General features: G+C 39.7%; 1 long non-coding RNA gene across 1 annotated transcript in view; it reads left to right on the top strand.

The window, feature by feature from the left end:
* Positions 1-13,642, top strand: part of LOC139178692 (uncharacterized) — a 107,564-nt gene extending 93,922 nt beyond the window's left edge. Inside the window, exons 2-3 of the long non-coding RNA XR_011563181.1 lie at positions 8,852-9,016; positions 13,518-13,642. This is a non-coding gene — a long non-coding RNA (uncharacterized lncRNA). The remainder of the gene's footprint in view (positions 1-8,851; positions 9,017-13,517) is intronic.
* The last annotated feature ends 12,721 nt before the right edge of the window (positions 13,643-26,363 follow it).

Genomic DNA, 26,363 nt, shown 5'->3' on the forward strand with positions numbered 1-26,363 from the left:
TGCTGCACACCAGGCCTGCCTGTCCATCACCAACTCCCGGAGTTCACTCAACCTCATGTCCATCGAGTCAGTGATGCCATCCAACCATCTCAGCTTCTGTCGTCCTCTTCTCCTCCTGCCTTCAATCTTTCCCAGCATCAGGGTCTTTTCAAATGAGTCAGCTTTTTGCATCAGGTGACCCAAGTATTGGAGCTTCAGCTTCAATACAGTCCTTCTAATGGAATATTACTCAGCCATAAAAAGGAACACTGTTGAGTCAGTTCTAATAGGTGGATGAACCTAGAACCTACTATACAGAGTGAAGTAAGTCAGAAAGAAAAAAGATAAATATCGTATTCTAACGCATATATACAGAATCTAGAAAAAAGGTACTGAAGAATTTACAGGGCAGCAATGGAGAAACAGACATAGAGAATAGACTTGTGGACATGGGGAGTGGGGAGGAGAGGGTGAAATGCATGGAAAGAGTAACATGGAAACTGACATTACCATATGTAAAATAGAAAGCCAATGGGAATTTGCTGTATGGCTCAGGAAACTCAAACTCGGGCTCTGTATCAACCTAGAGGGGTGGGATGGGGAAGGAGATGGGAGGGAACTTCAAAAGGGAGGGGATATATCTATACCTATGACTGATTGAAGAAGCACAAGCTGAAATCAAGATTGCCAGGAGAAATATCAATAACCTCAGATATGCAGATGACACCACCCTTATGGCAGAAAGTGAAGAGGAACTAAAAAGCCTCTTGATGAAAATGAAAGAGGAAAGTGAAAAAGTTGGCTTAAAGCTCAACATTCAGAAAATGAAGATCATGGCATCTGGTCCCATCACTGCTTGGCAAATAGTTGGGAAAACAGTGGAAACAGTGTCAGACTTAATTTTTGGGGGCTCCAAAAATCACTGCAGATGGTGATTGCAGCCATGAAATTAAAAGACGCTTACTCCTTGGAAGGAAAGTTATGACCAACCTAGATAGCATATTCAAAAGCAGAGACATTACTTTGCCAACAAAGGTCCGTCTAGTCAAGGCTATGGTTTTTCCAGTGGTCATGTATGAATGTGAGAGTTGGACTGTGAAAAAAAGCTGAATGCTGAAGAATTGATGCTTTTGAACTGTGGTGTTGGAGAAGACTCCTGAGAGTCCCTTGGACTGCAAGGAGATCCAACCAGTCCATCCTAAAGGAGATCAGTCCTGGGATTTCTTTGGAAGGAATGATGCTAAAGCTGAAACTTCAGTACTTTGGCCACCTCATGCGAAGAGTTGACTCATTGGAAAAGACTCTGATGCTGGGAGGGATTGGGGGCAGGAGGAGAAGGGGACGACAGAGGATGAGATGGCTGGATGGCATCACCGACTCGATGGACATGAGGTTGAGTGAACTCCAGGAGTTGGTGATGGACGGGGAGGCCTGGCGTGCTGGGATTCATGGGGTCGCAAAGAGTCAGACATGACTGAGTGACTGAACTGAACTGAATTTATGGCTGATTGATGTTGAGGTTTGACAGAAAACAACAAAATTCTGTAAAGCAATTATCCTTCAATTAAAGAAATAAATTTTAAAAAAGTGTGTCCAAGAGGGGAAAAGGGGCAGAAAGGGAAAAAAAAAAAAAACTAATTTAATTATCTATGGCTCTAACTCTAGAACTTAAGAAGGAAATATATTATATTGCATCCAAAAGTTTCAATGTTTCATTTAATATATATATATATATATGTTTATATATGTACATTGTTGTCGTTCATTTGATCAATCGTGTCCAACTGTTTGCAACCCCATGGACTGCAGCACAACAGGCTTTCCTGTCCTTTACTCTCTCCCTGAGTTTGCTCAAACTCAACTCCATTGAGTTGATGATGCCATCCACCCATCTGATCCTCTTTTGCCCCCTTCCTCTCCTGCCCTCAATCTTTCCCAGCATCAGGGTCTAAATATATAATATATTTTGCTCAGTTGCTCAGTTGTGTCTGACTCTGAGACCCCATGGGCTGTAGCCTACCAGGCTCCTCTGTCTATGGTATTTTCCAGGCAAGAATACTGGAGCAGGTTGCTATTTTCTACTCCAGGGGATCTTTCTGACCCAGGGATCAAAACTGTGTCTTTTGCACCTCCTCCATTGGCAGGCAGATTCTTTACTACTCACCACCTGGGAAACCCATATTATGTATACATACATACATATATATATATATATATATATATATATATATATATATATATAATAACTACTTTATGTACGTATAATATATGTACACACACACTTGTATTTTTTTTTATTGTTTGTAATCCCTTTTAGGAAAGTACACAGTTACTTCAAGTCTTTCCTGGTTCCTTGTTTTCCCACTTTACATTGTTATCTGTCACTGATGATGTAACCTATTGCAGACTGCTCTCAGAAGTTGATCATCAGGATTAGTCAAGCATTGCTAATGAACCAAGAATGATGCGTCCTGTGGTACTGGACATCCGCTGTGCTGAGAAATAGCTCTATACGCAGAAGAAAGAAACACTTCAATCCAGCATAAATGGAAGGACCCTAACCTTAATTCCACATAAGCGGAGGCTGCTTTCTCGCTCTGACGAGAAGGCACATTTTGAAATGGAATTAAGAAGCTGACTCGCACACCTGAGTCAGGCTCACCTAATGCCTCAGGGATTTAACTGTGATGGAGCTTATACTGCATGCAGGCTGGAGTTCATTTGTTATAAACAGTTTATGTCAGAAAGGATGAAACACGTATTTAGGACTGGACTCAGTGGCGCTAAACAACTTCTCCTTCCTTCTAAAAAATAAAGATGGAGATTAGCTGTTTATATATGATACAACTGAATCAGAAGAGGTATTTCATATCTCTAACAATTTATTTCTGTAATATTATGCCCAGCGTCCAAGCTTCCCATTTAAGCATAGTTATCCATGATCATGAAGTTTCCAATGACATGATTGTTTGAATAAACAAATAATTGGATAATGTAGAACTTCCCCAGAATTTCCTGAGTAAAATAAAGTTTATATTGCATAAAGCACCTAAGAAATCCAGTGTGGTATTCATTAGCATTGGGTTTCTAGGTGGCACTAGCCGTAAAGAACCCACCAGCCAATTTAAGAGACTTTAGAGATATGGATTCAATCCCTCTGTCAGAAAGATACCCTGAAGGAGAAACAGCAACCCATTCGAGTATTCTTGCCTGGAGAATCCCCGTGGACAGAGGAGCCTGGTGGGCTACAGTCCATAGGGTCACAAAGAGTCAGGCATGACTGAAGCATCTTAGCATACATGCACACGTACATGACCGTGGTAAATGTTTTGAAAAATGTCTTATTATAGAAATTGGTTATAGACTTCCCTGGTGGTCCAATTGTTGAGAATCTGCCTTGCAGTGCAGGGGACACGGGTTCAATCCCTGGTCAGGGAACTAACATCCCACAATGCCGCAGAGCAACTGAGCCCACATGCCGCAACTACTGAGCCCTTGCACTACAACTAGGGAATCCTTGCACTTCAACAAAAGATCCCACATGCCACAACTAAGACTTGGCCAAATAATTTAATAAATATTAAAAAATAAAGTAAATTGGCTAAATATTATATAATCCATATTTTTATATGTATTTTACTGAGCATGGAGCTCTGTTATTTCCATAAAATGTCAATTTAAAGTTCATATTACTTGATGTTTCACAGAATACAATTTTGGAAATGCTGAGTTCTTTTTTTTTTTTTCCATTTCCTGAGCAAAACACCAGCCCCTTGGAGAGACGGCCAAGTTGTAAAGCAGTAACTGGGAATGGGTCACGTGTCTGGCCCATTTACTCAAGCAGGTGTAGCTCTGAGATCCACAATCTTAAGTCCTTCTAGAAGAAAATGCCAGAAAACCAGGATGACAGGGACACAAGGTTTCATGCAAAAAGAGCTAGTAGGGAGCATGGTGACATTGAGAGGCAAAATCATCCTAAGAAACACCACCATGGGCAGCAGTGTGGTCCAGTGGCTCAGGGCAGTTAGAGGGACATCTCCAACACCTTCTGGCTGTGTGACCTCTGCCGATCACTAAACTCCTTGAGCCTCATTTTCCTTATCTAAAAAAAGAAAAAAAATGAAATATCCCTAATACTCAATTCAAAGTATTGTTGTGAGAATTAAATTATGAGAATGATGTCTGGCACATAATAAACTTTCAGTAAACATGATTATTAGAGTAAAACAGGAAATGGCATGGTCACAGTCAGTGTTTAATCTCAGGTAGATATTGACATCTATAGCAATTGTCTCAGACTTAACTGACAGTGACAGCTAGAAAGGAATTTAAGCTCATCGAGCTCCTCCCTGTGATCTTGCTGCTGCTAAGTCGCTTCAGTTGTGTCTGACTCTGTGCGACCCCATAGACGGCAGCCCACCAGGCTCCCCTGTCCCTGTGATTCTCCAGGCAAGAACACTGGAGTGGGTTGCCATTTCCTTCTCCAATGCATCAAAGTGAAAGTGAAGTCGCTCGGTGACCTCTACACAGACTGGAGCCTAGGCGTGACTGAGTTGGAGACAATTTGGTCTCACGTATTCAGTCTCTAGCTCATGAATCTATAGGAATTGAAAGACACAGAAAATATTCTTGTGCATAAAATTAGCATGATATTTTAAAATATATATTGACTTTCTCCTTAATTCTCCAAACATCTTGAATATTCCTAAATATACCTTTGTATTCAAACATTTCAGTATTATTCCTGTGTTACTGTTTGTGACCCCATGGACTGCAGCCCTCCAGGCTCCTCTGTCCAAGGGATTCTCCAGGTTAAGAATACTGGAGTGGGTTTCCATTCCCTTCTCCAGGGGATCTTCCTGACCCAGGGATCGAGTCTGGGTCCTCCGCATTGCAGGCAGATTCTTTACTGTCCAAGCCACCAGGGAAGCCCAATACTTTTAGCATGCTGCCCTTTAACTTGAACTGGATGTCAATTTCAGTAACTATTCTTCATTTTTGTAAGGAGAACTCTACTCTCATTACCAAAGGGTTTTGATTGGAAATGGATGCTAAGGAATTTGACCTACCTGGATGGGATCATTTGGATGTATCATCTGTCCTCCATAATTCTCTCTTCTCTAATGTGTATTCTTTAGCTTTCTCCATCAAATTCTAGAATTCTGTCCTGTTTGTCTTTTGTCCCAGTGATGCAGTTTTCTGCAGTATCGAGTCTATAGCCTCACTTTAAATTCAGCTCTCAAATTTTTCCTTTTCTTGTACACATTTCTGACAACAGCTTATTTTCAACTGTCTGTCTTGGCTTTGTAAATATGTGAATCCTTTTAACTCACATTCTGAGAATAAAATTAAAAGTCTTCAAAGTGTCTCCCTTTTTTCCCTGTAACTTTTTGGTTAAAATTTTGCTAGTCATTCCTAGTCTTATTGCTTTGTTACAGAGAACATGGCTTTCACATTTCTAGTTCTTGGAATAAATTGAGCTGTTCCAGTGGTCCCTTATACCATTGGTTTATGTCCATGTTCTAGGGAAATTACAAAATAATTTTTTTTTAATTTTATTATTTTTTTTTCTAATTTTATTTTATTTTTAAACTTTACATAATTGTAATTTTTTTAACTCTGCATGTAAAAAGTCTGTTTAACCATTGAATGGTTACTCTTGCTCACCTTAATTTTAAAAACTCTATATTTACTTCATTTTTAAATTTTTTAAAGATTGAGATTTATGTTACAAGTATAATAATTATTATGATTTGTCCATTTCTCACATTTTTCATTTTTTTCTTATAAGTTGTTTTCAAGCTGCTGTATAATCACCATGTATTTGATCTTTTTAACTACTCTTGTTTCACATAATAAATTTATTCAACATTTACTCCATCCAATACTAATATTGAAACTACTTTCTCATCTTCAAATTTTCTAATTCTTTCAATTCAAACTTTGAGTATCAGATGTGCCCTTTTTAAGCAAGTATAGTGGAACTTTCTGATGAAGTGTGGTCACGTAGAACAGAACATTCTTGTTGCAAACTCTGGATCACTTTCACCTTTAATCTCACAAGCTCTCATAGACACACAATCATCACTTTATCTGATTTTCTTTTGCAGACTAGACCTGCTGTGTATCATTTCTTAGTAAGTTACACAGTAGCATAATTAATTAGTGAGGAAATTTTTCCTTTCTATTAAGTCTTTTTTTTTTTTTCTATTAAGTCTTAAGGTAACAGACTTCCAAGGTTTGTCTATATAAAAGTAGCTTGTAAGATTATATTATGAATATAATTAATTAATGTGTCATATTTCTTATTAAATGTGCCAGAGACTGTTGGATACACAGGGAAAAGTACACAGAACCTCTTTGAAAATTTCTCCCATGTGACCTTGGGCAGATCCTGTGAACCATCTGAGACTCTGTTACCTCATCTAGAAAATGAAGCCATTGGTCTGTCTTGACTGTAAAGTGTTCCTTTCCACTGGGAGGTTTTATGACTCTGCAGTGCTAAAAATAAGACAGATCCAAGTACTCAACTAGGGCACAAGGATTTAGGAGCAGATGCACAAACTCTCAGAAACATAGTTTAGACTTTAGTGTGGCTTATGAACAAAGGAGATGGTAGATTATTTGAATAATGGCATGTTCTATGGCATGACGGCATGCTATAGAACTGTTTTTTACCCTGTGCCTTTTTTTTTTTTTTAAATACATACAGAAGTCCAGTTTGATGAGTCTAGTAACTAAAGGCATTTCTCTCACATAAGCTCTAGTCAGTGTCGAATGCATATATCCACGTAATCATTAAATATTAAGAGATCACTGACTCTTAAGTAAAACTGTGTGCTGAGCACTGTATGGTGATACAAAAATGAATGAGCTATAAACCCCTGGAGATCCCTAATTGTCACTGTGGTTTGATGACTCTCAGAGCAAAGAAAAGGGCTTTGGTTTTGGCCCTTAAATGATATATGGTGATAAGAAATAGGGGCTTAATTAAATACTAGTTCTCTGGGGTATATTGGAGAAGGAAATGGCAACCCACTCCAGTATTCTTGCCTGGAGAATCCCGTGGACAGAGGAGCCTGGTGGGCTACAGTCCGTGGGGTCGCACAGAGTCGGACATGACTGAAGCGACTTAGCAGCAGAAGCAGCAGCTATGGAGTGTTACCAGTTCAGTTACTTAGGTGTGTCTGACTCTTTGCCACCCCATGAATCGCAGCACGCCAGGCCTCCCTGTCCATCACCGACTCCCGGAGTTTACTCAAACTCATGTCCATCAAGTCGGTGATGCCATCCAGCCATCTCATCCTCTGTCGTCCCCTTCTCCTCCTGCCCCAAATCCCTCCCAGCATCAGGGTCTTTTCCAATGAGTCAACTCTTCGCATGAGGTGGCCAAAGTACTGGAGTTTCAGCTTCAGCATCAGTCCTTCCAATGAACACACAGAACTGATCTCCTTTAGGATGGATTGGTTGGATCTCCTCGAAGTCCAAGGGACTCTCGAGAGTCTTCTCCAACACATCAATTTTTCGGCACTCAGCTTTCTTCACAGTCCAACTCTCACATCCATACATGACCACTGGAAAAACCATAGCCTTGACTAGATGGATCTTTGTTGGCAAAGTAATGTCTCTGCTTTTGAATATGCTGTCTAGGTTGGTCACAACTTTCCTTCCAAGGAGTAACCATCTTTTAATTTCATGGCTGCAATCACCATCTGCAGGGATTTTGGAGCCCAGAAAAATAAAGTCAGCCACTGTTTTCACTGTTTCCCATCTATTTGCTATGAACTGATGGGACCAGATGCCATGATCTTCATTTTCTGAATGTTGAGCTTTAAGCCAACTTTTTCACTCTCCCCTTTCACTTTAATCAAGAGGCTTTTTAGTTCCTCTTCACTTTCTGCCATAAGGGTGGTGTCATCTGCATATCTGAGGTTATTGATATTTCTCCCAGCAATTTTGATTCCAGCTTGTGCTTCTTCCAGCCCAGCGTTTCTCATGATGTACTCTGCATATAAGTTAAATAAGCAGGGTGACAATAGACAGCCTTGATGTACTCCTTTTCCTGTTTGGAACCAGTCTGTTGTTCCATGTCCAGTTCTAACTGTTGCTTCCTGACCTGCATATAGGTTTCTCAAGAGGCAGGTCAGGTGGTCTGATATTCCCATCTCTTTCAGAATTTTCCACAGTTTCTTGTGATCCACACAGTCAAAGGCTTTGGCATAGTCAATCAAGTAGAAATAGATGTTTTTCTGGAACTTTCTTGCTTTTTCAATGATCCAGCAGATGTTGGCAATTTGATCTCTGGTTCCTCTGCCTTTTCTAAAACCAGCTTGAACATCTGGAATTTCACAGTTCATGTATTGCTGAAGCCTGGCTTGGAGAATTTTGAGCATTACTTTACTAGCGTGTGAGATGAGTGCAATTGTGTGGTAGTTTGAGTATTCTTTGGCATTGCCTTTCTTCGGGATTGGAATGAAAACTGACCTTTTCCAGTCCTGTGGCCACTGCTGAGTTTTCCAAATTTGCTGGCATATTGAGGGCAGCCCTTTCACAGCATCATCTTTCAGGATTTGAAATAGCTCCACTGGAATTCCATCACCTCCACTAGCTTTGTTCATAGTGATGCTTTCTAAGGCCCACTTGACTTCACATTCCAGGATGTCTGGCTCTAGGTGAGTGATCACACCATCGTGATTATCTGGGTTGTGAAGATCTTTTTTGTTTATAGATGTTATATAAAAACTGAGTATGTATATGCACATGTATGTACACATTTTCAATATGATAATGTTCCTGTTAATCTCCGAGAGAAAGATGTATAGCATCAACATATCTGCCAAATATACCATGTCTGTGTTTGTTCGTTTGGCAGAACATGTCTTCTTGGACACGTTAAAGGAGGATATCTTTGGGCTGTGCTTAGTTGGAGCACAAGTATAAATGGAGATGGTTGAACACCCTCCATGCCATCACGTCAAATGGTGAAGAGCCTTATTTAAACAGACAAACAAACAAGATCTAGAAACAACCATTTAAGGTAGGTAGAAATGACTTTTGAGTGATTTATCCTCTCAGTGACTGACTGGTACTGTAGCTCCCCAAGGCTCTGAACTAAGTGTTTCAAAAGGACATAGACTCAGACCTTAGGACCCCCTACACACAGTTTACCTACATGTATAGAGTGTGTCATTAATAATTTTGTGGGAAAGCAAGTTCACATCACATTATCTTGTCTGTGGGCAAAGCAGTCTAGAAATAATCTCAGATTCTATCGAGTGTATCTGGTTTCACATCAGTCCCGAAAATGCTCTGAATAAAGTCATCGAAAGAACCTGAATTTAGAAGACAGAAGCTGTTTGAAAAGCCTTTAGATTCTGAGGTAAAGCTCTCCTGGCTTTGGCCTCTTTGTGTTTCCACCCACGATGTCAATTCCTGGAGGTGCTTTTGGCCCACATAATGCATACAGCCCAACATTGCAGCTGCAAAGAAATTGAGGGGCCAGGAGGGGGAGCAGACATTAATATCTTGCAACCAGAACCACCCCCAAGTCAATAGTAAACTGATTCATGCTGATGACATATGGAGAATTCAACAAGATGAGACAGAGAGCTTTGCCAATGGGTGCTCAAGGATGAAGAGTGATGACCTCCAGAGTGAAGTATAGAACAATAAGGAAGCACAAGTCACATGTGCGATTTATTTAAATGGGGAAACTGTAGTGAGAAATAAATAATTTCTCAAATATAAATGCAAGTGGTGGGTACATGTGTTCTAGCCAGACAGTGATGCTTCAGCAGGTCACTATTATGAGAGAAGAATGAGGCTAGACAAGTTTGTATGTCAGTTATCCACGGGAGTCACAAAAATAGGCTATAGTTTTCAATTAAATAGCTATCCTATGGTAAAGTACTCGCTGATGCTTTTGTTCCTGTTCCTTCCCCCCCTTTTTTCCTCCCTAGGGAAGCACAGGTTAGGTTTAGGTAGCATCACTGTTGAATGTCAGCTATTTTAAGCTTTCTCCATATTTTTTAGTCCCACAAAGAGTACGGTATGAAAGATAGACACAGGATGGTGCCTGCTTCATTTTGCACAAAGCCTTTTAAATTCTCCAAATCCTGGTCTCTAAATACTCTGCTGTGGAAAATACCAGTAGCAAAAAAATGAAAAGCACAGGGACAAATAAAGGATAAGATGAATGATGATGATTTTTACATTTTGGTGTTTTTCCCCCTTTAGAGGTTACATACTCTATGGTCACTGTCCATTACAAATACGTTTTGGCCTTTAAATAAGTGAGTCAGATTGCCATCTGCTTATGCCCCTTCCTCACAATTAAGCTGTAAATGTGTTGATTTATGAATAAAGTTACACATTTTATATTGCATTATATAAATGTGGTTATAGTCATAGTATTGTGCAGACCTTTCTTTAAAAAGGACTTTAAAAAAACTCCTCTTCAAAAGTTATCAAATGATTAGAATGCCATCTGGGTATGCCCCTTTCTCACAATTATGCTGTAAATATGTTGATTTATGAATAAAGTTACACATTGTATATTGCATTATATAAATGTAGTCATAGTATTATGCAGACCTTTCTTTGAAAAGGACTTTAAAAAATTCCTCTTCAAAAGTTAGCAAATGATTATCACACTATTTTGTCACTCCACAAATCTATTAAATATCGAAACTCTTAACCTTTCTGGTACACACACACACACACACACACAGAGCTCAATCCATTGAGTTTCTTTACTGTTCTCCTTCTTTCCATCTCAGGAAACAGAAGGGAAAAACATACAAAAAGATTCCACTGAGACAAGAACTACATCCTTACTATAATGTCAAATTTTGCATGATCTTTTAAAATTGTGGTTTGTTACCAAGTTCAAGCTTGTACTGCTCCTCAGCATGACAGGTCCATAAATCAAGAAAGGAGGTGTTGGGGCAAAGAATTGCAGCCTTGTTCAGAAAGTTCCGAGACCCAGATGATGGACTCGTGTCCCAAAGAATCGTCTTACCTCTGTTGGAATTCAGGCTTCTTTTATCCTAAAAGGGGAGGGGGGAGTTGCTGCTTGTTGCAAACTTTTGGGTGCTAGAATTCTTTGTTCTTGCAGCTGTCCATGTAGGTGTGGTCACCATGCTCCTATTGATAAGACAATTGTCATTTTCTGGTCTACGGCTTTTTATCTCTCTATGAATGGCAGTGTTTTACCTTTAAAGGTCAAGCCTGTAGGGCTGAGCCTTGAAAGTGCACCACCGTGCATATTTCAGGCTACAGGCAAGGTTCTTTTGCAGAGGTGCACAGCTGGCATGGCAATAGAGCACAAGGGTTAGAGCTAGCAGACAAGGTCCAGTACGAAGTCAGATTTGTTCTTCTCTGTTACAATTTTGCTATCAGGTGTTAATGTATCTTGACTTAGTGAATGATATTCAGTTCAGTTCAGTCGCTCAGTCATGTCCGACTCTTTGTGACCCCATGGACTGCAGCACACCAGACTTCCCTGTCCATCACCAACTCCCAGAGCTGGCTCAAACTCCTGTCCATCGCGTTGGTGATGCCATCCAACCATCTCATCCTCTGTCATCCTTTTCTCCTCCTGTCTTCAGTCTTTCCCAGCATCAGGATCTTTTCCAATGAGTCACTTCTTCACATCAGGTGGTCAGAGTATTGGAGCTTCAGCTTCAGCATCAGTCTTTCCAATGAATACTCAGGACTGATTTCCTTTTAGGATTGACTGGTTTGATCTCCTTGCAGTCCAAGGGACTGATATTAGAGGAAATCTGATATTAGTGAATGATATTAGAGGAAACAAATAGGATAAGGCATTTAGTGTCCCCACCACTGCCCTCTCCCACCCTCAAGACCTTCTTCCACTGGCCACCGCCAGTTTTGCTCTATAGGTAATAGAGTCACACTGAATAATTATTTGTTTATTTGGCAACACTAGGTCTTTATCACAGCATGTAAACTTTCTCTACTTGTGGCAAGCAGGGGGCTAGTCTCCAGTTGTGGTATGAGGACTTCTCATTGCAGTGGTTTCTCTTGTTGCAGAGCATGAACTCTAGGTTTCATGGAGGGCTTAGTTGCTCTGTAGAGTATGAAATCATCCCAGAGCAGGGATCAAACCCATGTCCCCTGCATTGGCAGGTGAATTCCTAACTATTGGACTACAAGGAGATCCAACCCATTAGTCTTAATTGCAAAGTAATATAGCACTAGGTTTCAAAAACCTGAAAAATATGATAGATTAAAAAGGAGCGTGTATCCTTGCCAATTGTCTCTTACTGGGTTTGTGATTTACTCGGAGTCTAGGTTTCCTCATCTACAAACAAGAGATAACCTTTTCTTCTCCAAAGAGTTTTCTGAAAACGAAGGAGTCAAGGGCTTACCCGATCGCTCAGTGGTACAGAATCCACCTGCACTGCAGGAGACACAGGAGACAGTGAGTTTATTTGCTGGGTCAGAAAGATCCCCGGAGGAGGAAATAGTGCCCCACTCCAATGGCACCCCATTCCAGTACTCTTGCCTGGAAAATCCCATGGGCAGAAGAGCCTGGTAGGCTGCAGTCCACGGGGTTGCTAAGAGTTGGACACGACTGATTGACTTCACTTTCACTTTTCACTTTCATGCATTGGAGAAGGAAATGGCACCCCACTCCAGTGTTCTTGCCTGGAGAATCCCAGGGATGGGGGAGCCTGCTGGACTGCTGTCTATGGGGTCGCACAAAGTCGGACACGACTGAAGTGACTTAGCCGTAGCCAATATTATTGCCTGAAAAATCCTATAGACAGAGGATCTTGGGTGGCAACAGTCCAAAGGGTCACAGATAGTCAGATACAACTGAGTTACTGAGCACACACTAAAGACTCGAGGCATTTAAATATACTTCTCTAGGATTTGGGACAGAGTAACTGGTTAGTAGCTGTTGTTTGATTTAATGACTAGATAAAAATTTAGTGTCCCTGCTCAACCTGGTTAGTTTTAAAACATCTTTGTTTCATTTTATAAGAGGCAGAATCATGTCACAGGAAAATTGGTAGATAGGAAAGAATACAAAAATAGTTCCCTGTTATGTATTCCATAACACATAAAAGTTTTTTCCAATCTTCCTTCATTATCACATGTCTCATTTTATCAGTAATCATCCTGTACATACAATTGGCTCATTCCTTTTTCATACTACTTTCCATATTGCTTCGTAACCATGAAATTTCAATACCCTCAGAACACTTCATATCAGAAAAATTATATTTAATATTTAAAATTTATCTTGTTTTTGAAATTTCAAAAATTTATTTAAGACAAATGTACTGTTATGCTGCAGTCCATGGGGTCCCAAAGACCCGGGCATGAATTAGCAACTGAACAACAGCAACTTGTAACAATTATCTTCGTGTATCTACTAAAATGAGTATATTGATTTATCCTATGCATGGATTATTATATCATGTCCTTGCTACAGAACTTTTCTTTTTTTTAATCTTTGCAGCAGAAGCAATCATTGACCTAGAGTTTATGTTTGAAATATCTTGCAGCTAAAATAAATGCAGCATACCAAGAAGATAGCACAAACCCTGGATACGCTAACCAATGCATTGTATGAGGAAATGATGGATTTTACTTGGAAGCAAATTACTTACCTTCATGGTTATCTGAAAACATTAACCAAGCAAAAATAGTTGCTAAGAATATAGTACATTTTCCAGCAAATTTTTGTTCTTGATAAAAGATTTTGAGAAGTCTGTGGATCAAAGAAAAATTTTTTTCTCCTCCCATTGTTGTCTCCTCCCATTCCTTCCTATCCATGGAAGAAATTCTTCCTTCTAAGATTCATGGGCCTTGCAGGGAAGTTATGGATTAACATTGCCTAAAATTGTGGGCCAAATCTAGGACTTTTATACCCATGTGAGTTGGCCTTGGCAGAGGGAATGGACTTGCTTCAGAGGATCTAGTGCTGAATTTGATGCTATTTCATTCCTTCCTGCTGTAAAGGGATATGGTCTCTGATGGTCTCCTGGTTCAGTCTTGTGTATGGGAAAGTATGTGTACACGCTAAGACTAGTCCTGCTTTTCCACTCTCCTATAAATCCTGCATGAGAAAAATTGAATAGGCTGTAGGAAGAGAATGTGAATATGGAAATCTCCCTGGTATCATGGAGAAATGAACTAGAGAGGTTTGCAGTGGGCTGCTAGAAAACAAATCCCAAACCAGCTTCTCCCCCAATGGCAGACTGTTCAGACCACATGGTGGTGTTTAATTTCCCCTTCCACAGATTAAAAAAAAGAAATATATATATTTATATATTTATAAATAAAATATATTTATATATGTATATAAAAGAGAACTATATATATGTTTCTCTTTCTCTTTGGAGGGGCTCACAGCTTCTGAAAATTGAGAGAATGTACTAGTTATCTCAACATTGCATTCTCTTCTTTAAACTTGGCCCCCAAAAAAAGAACCTTAAAAAACATTATCACTCAGAGAATTGAGCCCAAACCAATACATTGTAAACATTCTACATTTCTTTTCTTCTCCTTTTTAACATAATAATATCTGTACACGTGGCTAAAGTAATATGAATTATATCATGCGTTTTCTTTTCATTATGTTAAAAATGTTTAAATTGCTGGGTACAGAAGGATCTTTTCTACATAGAGTTTGTGCTATATTTCTAGAATATACAGTCAGATCCAGGGGACATCAATTTTTATTTTGATGCCTAGAATTTCCAAAACAGTGTCAAAGAAAACTAACATGGGCATACCAGTGGTGTGCATGGCATGAACTAAGAGGATTACTTACATTATTTCATTGAATCCTTACAGCAAAATGAAGAGGCTGTGATTTTCAACCTTATTTTATTTATGGGAAAGCAGTCCCAGAGATATTAGGCAACTTGCCAGAAACTTCAAGGCTAGTAAATGGCCAAACAGGGTTACACGCAGGTTTTTCTGATTCTATTGCCCTTAGTCTTCCCAAACGTTACCTTTTTCTTAGAGATACTAGTGATTCTTTTAAGATCACATGTCAGAAAATGCATATGCTGGTGTGCTCCACGGAAGTAAAGCTGACAAAGACTGGGGTGGTTAAGTTGGCAGCAGTCAAAGCTGAGCAGAAGCCACCTTGATGGATCCAGTGTGGGTATGTGGAGAAAAGCAATTGCCTCAATGGTCTACAAAGTAATGCTTTCACTACCCGATGGGGGGCCTATGATTTATGCAAAGAATGCTCTAAGAACCACCTCATCGATGTGCATCATGCTTATTCTCTTGGGAAAATGGATCTACTTAGATACAAGGTTTGTCATTACTCCAAATTTGGACCTCGCTGTGCTTTCATTTCTCTAAAACATCCCTACAAAGTGAGAACTCATGCACTCTTCATGATTCTCCTATAAATTTGTTTATGGGTGATTTCAGCTGTGGAGTGTCAACTGGGACATGGAGATTTAATGAACATGGGTGTGCCAAATCCTCCATTACAGCAGGCAAATGAGGCATTTTGTCCAAGACAGTTTACTAAGTGTGCTCTGGTATAATGAGATCTGCATTGTAACAAAGTGAGCATGTATCTCCCATTTGATTTAGGAAAGAACTGTAGCAGAGTTGGTGGCTGATCAGAGCAGCCTATACAGCAGTGCTGTCGGGGCTATAATATGACAAGCTTTCAGAACAGCCTGGCTCCAGACTCCCATTTGTCATTGCTAAATTAAGGGCTCTTGCTATTATACTTGGTCTTCTCAGGTGGCTTGGTGCCAATGCAGGAGGCGCAGGAGACATGGGTTTAGTCCCTGGGTCAGGAAGATCCCCTGGAGAAGGAAATGGCAACCCACTACAGTATTCTTGCCTGGAAAGTCCCATGGACAGAGGAGCCTAGAGAGCTACAGTCTATAGGGTTGCAAAAATAGGGTCGCAAAAAGTCAGACATGACTGAGCACACACTGTGGGGTGGGGTCCTTATACTTACGGGGTGTTGGGGAAATTTAAAGAGATATGCATCTTTTAAAAAATTATGGAAGTATAATTGATTTACAGTGTTGTGTTAGTTTTTGCTATACAGCAAAGTGATTCGATTATATATGTAGTTTTTCATATTCTTTTCCATTATGGTTTATTACAGGATATGGAATATAGTTTCCTATGTTATACAGAAGGACCTTGTTGTTTATGTCTTTTATGTACAGTAATTTGTATCTGCTAACACAGTAATTTGTATCTCGGAGAAGGCAAGGGCACCCCACTCCAGTACTCTTGCCTGGAAAATCCCATGGACAGAGGAGCCTAGTAGGCTGCAGTCCATAGGGTCTCTAGGAGTTGGACATGACTGAGCGACTTCACCTTCACTTTTCACTTTCATGCACTGGAGAAGGAAATGGCAACCCACTCCAGTGTTCTTGCCTGGAGGATCTCAGGGACGGGGGAGCCTGGTGGGCTGCCGTCTATGGGGTCGCACAGAGTTGGACACGACTGAAGCGACTTAGCAGCTTAATTTGTATCTGCTAACCCTAAACTCTTAGTTTATCCCTCCCCTACTCCCTTTGCCCTTTGGTAACCGTAAGTTTGTTTTCTATGTCTGTGAGTATGCTTCTGTTTTGTCAATAAGTTCTTTCATATCATTTTTTAGATTCCACCTATGAGTGATCAATAGTAATTCTCTTTCTTTCTGACATACTTCTCTTAGTATGATCATCTCAAGGTCCATCCATGTTGGCACAGATGGCATTGTTCCATTCTTTTACATGACTGAGTAATATTCTGTTGTATGCATATGTGTGTGTGTGTATCTATATATGCCATATTTTCTTATTCTCTTCTTCTTCCTCCCTTCCTTTATGCTCTGTCTCTCTCCCAGTATCATTCTCTCTCTCTTTTTTAAAAATAAATATGCATTTACAGTAGGGGTGGGTGCTGGAAGGAAGAGATCTAGTTCAGGTGATGATACTCTTTTTCTGTAAAAGGTCAGACAGCAGATATTTTAGGCATGTGGGCCATATGGTCTCTTTCACAAACATTCAACTCTGTGATAGCATAAAAGCAGTCATAGACAATACTTGAATGAATGAGCAGGACTATGTTCCAGTAAAACTTCATTTTTGGATTGAGAAATTTGAATTTCATGTAACTTTCACACATTCAAGAAATATTCTACTTTTTATTTTTTTGGAACAACTTAAAAATATAAAGATTTCTTAGCTCACAAGACTTACAAACACAGGCATTAGGGTAAGTTTCTGTCGAAGGTCAATTTAGCTCTGGTGTCTGCCTGACTCCATATACTGATAAATCTGGCATACAAGGTTTCCATCAAAGACGTTACCTCTGCCTCAAAGATCTCTTCCCCAATTCTATTACATGCTTAAAATTCTCAGAATTATCTTTATCTGATGACTAGCCAGACTCTTTCTATCCTTTAAGACTACTCAAATGACTTCATTCATGACATCTCTCCTTACCCTCTGTATTAGTGTGCTAGGGTTTTCATAATAAAATACCCACTGACTGAAATGCTTAAAGAACAGAAACCTATTTATCAAAGTTCTGGAAGCTACAAGTCCAAGATTAAGGTTTCAGATGAGCTGTTTTCTCCTGAGGCCATTTTCCTTGGCTTATACATGGTCCCTCCTTAAGCAACATTACATTTTCTTGGTGTCTCATCCTCTTCTTATAAGGACACTAATTCTGTTGATTTAGAGCCCCACCTTTTGACCTCATTTAACTTTAATTACCTCCTTAAAAGCCCTATCTCCAAATACTGTCACATTGGGGGTTAACACTTCAACAGGTAAATTTTGAACAGACACAATTCTGTCCATAACACTCTAGGTCAGATGTATAAAAACTAAGGGGGAAAAAACTCAACAATCAAGATAAATACTATTTTAAAACAATATTTTAAAAAGTAAAATCAATGCAAAGAGTCAATGATTTTTTAAAAAATCAAAGCTTTACATCAAGCAGGTTCTGTATTACTGATTTTTCATTTTACCTCAGGCTTCAGTATGGCTCAGCATGACTTATTTGGCTTTGCTCCTTCAGCCTGTCCTTCTTTTTGGTCCTTTTTTCATTTATAATATGTGGCTTCCTTTTCCTTTATTGATTGTGAATTTTTTAAAACAGATATTCTATTTCATGGCTGCTTTCATCTCCGCAGTCTCTAGTGTACCAGCTGACCCAGAGAAGATGCCCAGTAACTATCTGTTGGCTCAAATGCAGCCACTACATTCTCTGATGAGGCACCATGGCATTCATGAGGCATTTCAGTTTTTGGAGCATTTTTCTTTGATCAGAAATGTAAAAACAAAGAGGCTATAAGGACCTTTATTCTAGTCTTTTTGATGAGGACATTTTGAGAAACTTAAAGGAAATGGAAGGTGGGATGGGAGGAAGAGCTTTATCTTTCTGTTCAGCAAGTGGTACATGTGGCTTATCATATGGGACACCTCCTTAAACCTCCCACCTTTGGTTTAAATTTACAGGTGAGAAAACAAATGAACAGAGAAGTTAAGTACCTTATAGCCCAAAGCCAGTGAGTGAATTAGAGAGTATTTGAATTGCTCCGAATCCCATAAGAGCTACTTCCATAAAATTATATTTAGGTACACATTAAGGAATAGACATTCTTCTTCTCTTAAGGGATTTACATTTACATAAAGGAACAGCAAAAAGCAGGGCAAATCATTAATGGCTTTGGGGTTCTGGAACAAAATGTTCTCTGAAATCAGCCATTCTGCTCTTTCAGATTTCTCCTATCAGATAATTGGCAGCTTGAGAATTAGTCGTGCTCTGTTGAACCATGTATTTCCCGTGATGTCATGGGTTACCAATGAGTCCATCGCAGGCACACAGTGGGTTGGAAGAAGCAGGGGGTCTGTCCGTTTCCCAGATTATCCTAGTGTATCCAATCCTTTGGATGTGCTCAGCCATGGAGCCCCAGTAAGGATATCCCAACTGTACTTTTATAGTTCCTTAAGGAATGAATGACTTCTTCTTCCAAAACAATGGCTGTGTTACTGTGATTCCCTCCTTGGCTTCCATTCACTAGAGATCCTGTTCTTGTTCCTTTGCAACTCTGAACTCTTGATAATATTCTCTTACCTCCAGCCTCCCCAGCATCTTATCACCACTTCTACTCAGGGATCTAAATGTCACTGATCCTTATTTCCAATCCTACAGCAGGCATCTTCCCTGTTTTGACAGAAAGTGTTAACATGTGTTAGTGTGTATTAACATGCCCAACACTTGCTTCTAAGACTGTATTCTAAGAACTCCTGGTTGTTCTTTCCCACGTGAGTGGGCCGATGAGACAGAGGGAGATCCAGGAGCTCTGAGAACACCTCTCATCATGACTTTTTTCCCTTTTGTCTGCCCTGGGTCTTTGCTGCAGTGACAGGACTCTCTCTATTTGTGGCACGCGGGCTTAGTTCCCTCCTAGTATTTGGGATCTTAGTTCTCTGACCAGGGATTGAACCTGTGTCCCTTACATTGGTAAGTGGGCTCTTAAGCACTGGACCAGCAGGGAATTCCCTCCTATTATGACTTTAAGGATCACATGTTTGCTCAGCAATCCTCACCCCTTACTGCAGCTGTATATTTCAACACTCAACGTGGTTTCCAGTGATTCAGGACCCAGTGAGAATGGCAGGCTGCCCTCCGTGACCTCTCATAGCAGTGCCAGAACCTTAAAAACTGGGGAAAAACCCATGATGTGTGTAGACATTGAGAAAGGGGCAACTGAACAAAGGAAGTCCTCTTTGGGACCCCCATTTCCTGTCGGCCTGTAAGAATAGAGGAAGCTGGAATGTGGAGGCAAAGAACACTCATCTCAGAGCCAGGACACTCATTGTTTGTACAGCTCAACATTTAGCAAGTTATTCTGTGTTTTTTTCATCAGTATGTGGGCGATAATAACATCCTCATTTTAGGATTGTGAAGCACATTAAAGGAGATGCAGATGAAGCTTAAGCTGCAGGGCCTCTCACTTGCATAGGCTTGCAACTCATTTCATAGTTAAAATGCGTGTGTGTGTGTGTGTATGTTGAAATGTATAAATTTGAGGCCCAATAAAATCTAGATTCATGCTTGATATTTCTCATCATAGAACACTTTTACTGTCAGATAGTAGGAGAATATAAGATCTTAGCAAGAAATAATGGAATACTTATTTTTTTAATAAACCCTAAAATAAAAAACACATGAGTATAAAGGAAGAAAGATGTTTACTTAAAAAATCTAACATCATAACAGAAATTATATATATTTATTCCAGTCCCATCCCAATCTGTATGTGTGTATATATATGTATATAATATATATAGCATCTTGTATACAGTTGTTGCCATATCCTGTGTACATTTCAACATTCCCTCCTGTGAGCTCCGTGATGACATAGCTAAAACCGATCTGAACACACAAGAAGTTAGCTCTGTGTAAGAGGAGAAGCACTTCTTTTAAAAATGAACTAGAAATCCGTCTAACATTTACTAAGCACTTACTGTGTGGCAGGGGTTGCTCCAAGCACTTGAACAATGATAACTCAGTTAATCCTGTGAGGTACTTTGGGAGTCTATCACTGTTTTGATTATAATGAGGCCACAATAAAGATACAGAGTAGTTAAGCCAGTCCTCTCTACCCACACAGCTACTGAGGAGGGGAGTTGGGTCTTAAAGCAAACATGTTAGAAAGATGGTAACGATAACTCTGTATGCGAGACAGCAAAAGAGACACAGATGTATAGAACAGTCTTTTGGACTCTGTGGGAGAGGGAAGAGGGGGATGATTTGGGAGAATGGCAATGAAACATGTATGATATCATATAAGAAACGAATCGCCAGTCCAGGTTCAATGCAGGATACAGGATGCTTGGGGCTGGTGCACTGGGATGACCCAGAGGGATGGTACAGAGAGGGAGGTGGGAGAGGGGTTCAGGATGGGGAACACGTGTACACCCATGGCAGATTCATGTTGATGTATGGTAAAACCAATACAATATTGTACAGTAATTAGCCTCCAATTAAAATAAATAAATTTAAAATTAAAAAAAAAGCTAACATGTCCTACTGGAGAGGCTGAGTCCTCAACCACCATGATGAAGAGGACTAATAGGTTTGTGGATGCGAAGAGGTAACTCTTCTATGTTATGAATTTTACTTATTGAAGAAATAACTTGACCTTTAATTAAAAAATGATGCCAAATCAATAATCGAGAGTACACTGGGGCAAGGAGAAGATATCAAGTAGTTACAATGGACAAGGGAAAAGTGAATTTGCTAGAGCCGTATAAGTAGGATTTTAGGGGAGTGCTAGCTCAGTTCTTTTATTGTCAGCCTAGTCTCATAACAAGGGTTCTTACCCAACAGCATTGGTTTCTCATCCTACTGTGTATATTATGGCTTTCTAAAAAAATGCTTAGCCTATATTTGTTAGTTTTTTATATTTGCAATATATTTGAGATTCCCAATATCTTTATTATTTTATTTCTTTATCTGCCTACTTATTTCATTCAAAGTACATTTCCATTTTCCTTATAAAATTTATTCTCATACTACAGGAGATAATATTAAGACATTATTCTGATGTTCAAAACAGAATTCTCAATTCCATGTTCCCGTCTTTTCTGTGCATAACCCATATTATACACACATATATGTTTTTTTCGTATTTCAATTGAGAGTGCATCTTTCCTAAATGTTTCCTACATAAAAAGAGGTGTATAAGCCATAGCTCATCTACTTGTGATGTGGATTCTGGTTGGTTTATTCCTTCATCTGATCTGTAGCTTGGGAGTATCACTGTGTATCACTTCTAGTCCTCTAACAGTGTTTAGCAGAATTTTTCTGCTAAGGCCATGGGCACTTGAAGAATTGTTTCCTATCTTGATGTTGACTAAACTCTAGACTATGGGGTGCATTTCTAAAGAAATGAGCAGTCATTGTGTGTTGTCTCTAGTGATCTTACAAATTCCACATGCTCATGAAATATTTTGTTTTGGGGGATTTCGCCTCTAAAGATTTACAACATTGCTCCCACTTCCCTGAAAGTCTCCTCTCGGTTATTTTCAAGAAGTTGTCTCTGAACACATGTAGATAGAAGGGTTAAAGGGGGATGAACATCTACTCAGCCTCAAAAATGATATCTGTTATAATTAATATATATTCATAATCTTAGATAGAAGGGTTAAAGGGGGATGAACATCTACTCAGCCTCAAAAATGATATCTATTATAATTAATATATATTCATAATCTTTGGTAGAGCCTGAGCCAGGGAGCATTACAGGAAAAATGGGCAAAGAAAGTGTTTTGTTAGCAAGTGTTCTGGTGCAAATACCAGATACCCCTTTAGGACAGAAACACATACGCTCAGTTGTGTTGGAGCAGTCAGTTGGAGGCACTGACTGCTCAATTATCCATCACTGGAGGGAGCTGGACCATTAAAGCTTAAGTGCGCTTCCAGGGACAACCACAGCACAGTGACTGATCAGGGTGGGGGTGCAGAGGTCCTGCTCCCAGTCATGGACAGTATGCAGAGCCATCCAGGCTCCAGAGTTGGTAACTAAATTAAACTTCCCCAGGTCTCAACCCATTTCCCTCACTCCCTTGTAGGTATTACTTCTAAAAACCCTTTGGAATATTACTCAGCCATAAAAGGGGATGAATTTGAGTCAGTTCTAGTGAGGTGGATGGACCTGGAGCATGTTATACAGAGTGAAGTAAGTCATAAAAATTAAAATCATATATATATATATATATATATATAAGATCTAGAAAATGGTACTGACAAACCTCTCTGCATATATATATATATATATATATATTCTAAAAAATGATACCAATAAACCTCTCTGCAGGGAAGGAATAGAGACACAGACATAGAGAACAGGCTTGTGAACGCAGTGGGGGAAGAAGAGAATGGGACAAACTGAGAGAGTGGCATTGATATACAATACCATATGCAAAACAGATAGTGAGTGGGAAGCTGCCGTGTAGCACAGAGAGCTCAGCCTGGTGCTCTGTGATGACTTAGAGGGGAGGGATGGGGTCGTGGGAAGGAGGCGCAAGAGGGAGGGGATAGATACAGATACAGATGTAGATAGTTACGACTGATTCACATTGTTTAATGGTGGAAACCAACACGACATTGTAGGGCAATTATCCTCCAATGGAAACATTAGGGAAAAAAACTCTTCCTAACAAAGCCACTGCTTGCACATTTCCATACAGGAAAACTGGATGTACGAGTCTTCTCTCCTTATTTCAGCTGGTTAAGGTCATTTTATTTCTGGAGCCAAATGGTAGATTTCCATTTCTTCCTCTTCAATCCTACGGAATTGTTAACATTAGGGAAACTTCCTCCTAATATTTGGTGACAGGTTATCTTCTGATGACCTAGAGGGGTGGGATATACATATATATATATATATATATATATATATATATATATATATATACTTATATATCTAAGTATATATATACTTAGAGTTATGACTGATTCATAATGTTGTATGTGGAAGCATACAATTTTACTTGTGACTTTTTCTCTCATTCTGTACCTTCATGATCTGTCAGCAGGGTGCTAGCTGAGCTGCTTCAGGCACTAGTAGGCTTTTGTCATTTTAAATGCAACTGTTTTCTCATTAATCGTCAAACGCTACAAACCACGTGGAGACTCCTAGCAGTTAAACACAAATGGAAATGTCAAAAAATCCTAGCCAGGTGATAATTTTCATCATTATCCTCTGTCCTCTTAAATGATCCATGGAATTTCAGGATGTATGCTTGAACGAAACTCCTATTTGTTTATTTCCTGGAGTTTTTTTTTTTTTTTTTTTTAAGCTATATTTTCATGAGATCAAGAAGCTGACAAGCTCACACTTAAGACTTCGATTTGAACATATTCTCTAAGTACCAAGCCCTAGGCCATTCTGAGGGGGGTTCAGGGCCCAGGAGCAGTCAAGAAGTCCCTCTAAAACACTTATATGTGTGCCATTAAAAGAAAGATGAGGAAAGAAAGAAAGCGTGGCAGGCAAGCTGGTGCCATGGAGCTTAAGGGGAAAGGCATAAATAAAATAAAGACCAGGGTTCAATTACAACTTAATTTACTAGCTATATAATTTGGGACAGTTTCCCTAAACTCTGTAATTCATTTCTTTAACCACAATATGAGGACCATCATACTTATATTATTGGGTTATTATGAGGATTAAGTGATATAGTGTAAGTAAAGCCCCCAGAACAGTGATGTGATCTTTTTGGAAAGCTTGAGGTCAAAAGTTGTGTGTTGTAGACAAATTCTTTCTCTCTTCCTGGCCCCATTATCCTCATCTTTTTATGGGGGGAGGGGAGATTGAAATTGAGTTATTTTATGATCTCTTAGGAAGCACGTTTTTAGTTGGAAATTTCTATAACTATAGCAATTTAAATATGATTATGCTCATTTTTTCAGAGGATACTGATAAAATTAAAAAGCCAGGTGCTTTCCCCATAATTAGTCACACAAATGGAAAGTGGCCAAGCTAAAGTTGGCAATCAAATCTTTGGGTTTCAAGTCTCCTGTTCTTGATTATTTATTTATTTGAATACACAGACTTGCAATCATCCATATTTGCCTGGAAGATTTAGACACAGTGGGTAAGAATGTAGTCAAAATAGGGGACCCTTGTTTCTTCTTTGTCCAAAAGCAGACAATGAATGCTTTCATGTATCTCCCAGTGTGTCAGTCACATGATTTTCTGGGTCAGACAGAACTTGTCTGATTATTTTTTTGTCCTGGGATAACAGCACACGTATCATGGGAACATGAGAAAAATGAGGCAACACAGCTGGATTTTTTTTTTCTTTTACCATCAGTCCTTCTGGTTGATTTCATAATTGTACTTTGTAAATGTGTGTGATTTGGGGGGAATGGTATTACGCTGATCTAAATTTTGACTTCAAGCTCTGAAAACAGAGATATTAATTAACATCTAAGCAATTTACCCGATCCCATGAAACATCATAGTTCCGTTATTGAGACAACAAGTAGAATTTTGACTTCATTAATTTCAATAATGTTCTATTTACCCCTTCCCCCCACACAGAATATAGATCAGAATCCTTGAAGAAGAGCTTGAAAGATGATGTTCAATCTGGTCCCTGCCAACTTCTGTAGGCTAGACATGGCCATCGCTCACCATCGATCACTGTGGGTCAAACACAGTGACCTTCTCTGTGGTCCTTAAACATCCCAGATTATCTGCAGCCTCTGGACCTCTTTTTAAAATGTAATTTATTTATTTTAAATTGAAGGATAATAGTTTTACAGTAGACCTCTTCATGGATGTTTCATCTGCCTGGTCTTTCCTCATCTTCTTTCCTTGCCAAAGGCTATTTGTTCTTCTTGCCTTCTTGCTACTTGTTCTTCTTGCCTAGAAGATATCTACCTGGATATCTTCTTTAAGCACTAAGACCAGGGTTCAGTTCAGTTCAGTCACTCAGTCGTGTCTGACTCTTTGCGACCCCATGAATCGCAGCACGCCAGGCCTCCCTGTCCATCACCATCTCCTGGAGTTCACTTAAACTCACGTCCATCCAGTCAGTGATGCCATCCAGCCATCTCATCCTCTGTCATCCCCTTCTCCTCCTGCCCCCAATCCCTCCCAGCATCAGTCTTTTCCAATGAGTCAACTCTTCACATGAGGTGGCCAAAGTACTGGAGTTTCAGCTTTAGCATCATTCCTTTCAAAGAAATCCCAGGGCTGATCTCCTTTAGAATGGACCAGTTGGATCTCCCTGCAGTCCAAGGGACTCTCAAGAGTCTTCTCCAACACCACAGTTCAAAAGCATCAATTCTTCGGCACCCAGCCTTCTTCACAGTCCAACTCTCGCATCCGTACATGACCACTGGAAAAACCATAGCCTTGACTAGATGGACCTTTGTTGGCAAAGTAATGTCTCTGCTTTTGAATATGCTATCTAGGTTGGTCATAACTTTCCTTCCAAGGAGTAAGCATCTTTTAATTTCATGGCTGCAATCACCATCTGCAGTGATTTTGGAGCCCAAAAAGATAAAGTCTGACACTGTTTCCACTGTTTCCCCATCTATTTCCCATGAAGTGATGGGACCAGATGCCATGATCTTCATTTTCTGAATGTTGAGCTTTAAGCCAACTTTTTCACTCTCCACTTTCACCTTCATCAAGAGGCTTTTTAGTTCCTCTTCACTTTCTGCCACAAGGGTGGTGTCATCTACATGTAGGTACCCATTTATAAGCTCCCAAATCATTCTGAAGCTCCTCTAATATTCATGGCACTTTTATTATGTTTTCTGTGGCCACTGTCTTACTTAATTGCACACTGCTGCTGCTGCTAAGTCACTTCAGTTGTGTGTGACTCTGTGTGACC

The sequence above is a fragment of the Bos indicus genome, chromosome 22 (genome assembly GCF_029378745.1).
Source record: "Bos indicus isolate NIAB-ARS_2022 breed Sahiwal x Tharparkar chromosome 22, NIAB-ARS_B.indTharparkar_mat_pri_1.0, whole genome shotgun sequence".
NCBI classification, from domain to species: domain Eukaryota; kingdom Metazoa; phylum Chordata; class Mammalia; order Artiodactyla; family Bovidae; genus Bos; species Bos indicus.